The sequence below is a fragment of the Vipera berus genome (genome assembly GCF_964194415.1).
Source record: "Vipera berus genome assembly, chromosome: 8".
NCBI lineage: Eukaryota > Metazoa > Chordata > Lepidosauria > Squamata > Viperidae > Vipera > Vipera berus.
In genome coordinates this window covers 7,368,354-7,371,202 of record NC_138211.1, presented here as the reverse complement: position 1 = coordinate 7,371,202, position 2,849 = coordinate 7,368,354, and positions in this window count along the sequence as shown.

The window sequence follows — 2,849 nt, the reverse complement described above, 5'->3', positions numbered from 1 at the left end:
GAAATAAGCTTGGGATTAAAACCATCCAGTTTATAGCAAAGTAGAATGCTTTAGCCGTGAGGTGGCAGCTTGCAGGAATTAATGCCAAAAAAAATTATGTGTGTGTAGAAAATTATCAGACGAGGAAGATAACTGGAAAATTCTTCTGTTGTAATAGGTTACTGTAGTTTTACTTTGCAGGGCGTGTGTGAGTTTCGACTGGAGGAATGTGCAATTGTAGCCGTGCTCAGTCACCAGCAATCTGAAGAGACTACTTTTACGACTGAGTGAGAATGCAGATATCATATCAGAACAAGATGGAAGGAAGTCATTCAACAACCGCAGCTTATGCTTCAGTTCAGCCAAGGGGAGGTTTTTGTTTATGAGAAGGAACAGCTGACATATCCATATCATGGGCTGCTTGAACTATTGTAGGATAAAATTGCTCTTCGTAGCCCATCTAAGCCTCATAGGCCTCCTCATGTGCAAACCTCTGACATGCCACAACAGTGGGGGGGGGGTGTGACACATCAGCATTGAAACATCTGGTAGCAACTGCTGTCAAAAGGATCAGAATCACATGATAATGATAATAATCACCACTTGATAATGCCTGAATAAGTTCACACTTGGAATATTGCATTCAGGTCTGTTTCACCATGATATAAAAAGTTGTTGAGACTCTAGAATGGGTCCCCAACTTGTGGGCCACAGCCCACTACCGGGCCGTGGCCTTCTGGCCACTGGACCACGGAACAGGCTGGCCAGCGTGCAGACGTGTGTGCATGCGCTCACCCCCACTTCCACTAGTGCTAGCACTGCCGCTGCTACGAACACTGCACCACGTGGCAAAAATAGGGCGCCACACGGCAAAAACAGGGTGGTGCCAGCAAATGTCATGTGGGCGCTTACACCACCCCGTTTGCATCACGCATGCTCACGGCCCCGTTTGCGTGCGCGTAAAAAGCTTCCCCCTTCCTTTTCCTCCGGTCTGCCAACCGAGAAAGGTTGGAGACCTCTGCTCTAGATAGAATGCAAAGAAGAGCCACAAAGATGATTAGGGGCCTGGAGACTAAAATTTGTTAAGAACAGTTGGAAGAACTGGGTAAGTCTAGTTTAGTGAAAAGAAGGACTAGGGGTGACTTGATAGCAGTCTTCCAGTATTTAAGGGATTGCAGTTACTTTTTGAAAACCGACCTTTGGGCCAAGCTCACTTGATCTCAAACCTAAAAGGCAAAACGGGGGCATTTTATTAATTCACAGCTTTATTAATTCACAGCATCCAAATCACACATTCTTGCAAGTCTGAACTGAGCTGAACAGCCTTCTTGGAACTGAATATTTCTGTGTGCAAGCTGAAACTTTGCTCCACCATCAACTTAAGATTTTTATCACTTGTAGGCAAAGGGTTTTGTTTGTTATCAAAGTAGTAATATATGAGTATCGTGCTGTAAGTCAGTGGGAGGTGGGGCCCAGTCCAGGAATGGGCAGGCCAAAGCCGAAAAGTCAGGGTGAACTTCCTTGAATCGCTTTTTCTAGCACCCAACTTTTTTTTTCTCGATGTAGCCAGCAAAAAGGAGGAGAGATTATTTTGGTCGGTGGTCAAAAGGTAGTCCTTGACTTACAACAGTTTATTTAGTGACCATTTGAAAGTTACAACAGCACTGAAAAAAGTGACTTATGACCGTTTTTCACACTTATGACCATTGCAGCATCCCCACAATCACATGATCAAAATTCGGACACTTGGCAACTGACTCGTATTTATGACGGTCACATGCTTCCCTTTTGCGACCTTCTGACAAGCAAAGTCAATGGGGAAAGCCAGATTCACTTAACAGCCGTGTTACTAGTTTAACAACTGCAGTGATTCACTTAATGATTGTGGCAAGAAAGGTCACAAAATGGGGCAAAACCCGCCTTATAAATGCCTCCCTTAGCATCAGAAATTTTGGGCTCAATTATGATCGCAAGTTGAAGACTGCCAATATTCTGGGTTTTTGAAATTCAGCCAAAGACTGCATAAAAATATACTGAGGTTTCAACCTGTGTTTTACTTATCATAAGAATGGTAATCTTGTGAAAAGCATTTAACACATACAAAACCACTTCTGACCCACTTTTACAACTCAAAACATAGTGAAATGAAAGACTGGTACCCCAAACTACTTGTGATTTATAAACTGCTTTATGACTTAATTTGTGGGTAAAGCCAGCTGACGGTGGTCAACAAACTATGGATAAGCAAACCACGACTTATCATTTCTACCCAGATTATAAGACTTTTTAAAAGAATGTTCCATGTCTGTTTGGTGGGCAGAATTACCTACTGTTTCACTGTCAAAGGATGATCCCTTAAGAATTTAACAACTGAGCAATAATTTGGATTTTTAAATAGTTCGATACAATATTACCAGAGGCTCTTTTATACTGTATTTGTGGCATTCGCCTCATGCATTCTTTTTCTTTCTTTGTTGTCAAAGGTGATTAGTACCATCCCTGTACTAAATACACTCCGAGCATCTGTGCTCCCAATTCCTGCTCTCGACCTGAACTCTGCTTGGCTCCTTGCCTTTGAATTTCTATATGAGATCAGCACCTGATCAATAAATTGCCATTTGTGCCTTTCATGAATTATGGAACCCCTGACTCTCTGGGAATTCAGTCATGTCCCAATTGCAATTAAGCATGGCGATGTCCGAGATTTTGCCAACCTAGCAGTAAAACAACACTTGATGTTCATAAAACCTCGAATGTTAATAGAAAAGTATCTTCTTTTTCTCAAATACAGTAAGATAAAGAAGAAAGAAAGGCATCTGCATGTCATTAAAAAAGATTTAACCATAGCTTTATATAATGTACTTTGCTAA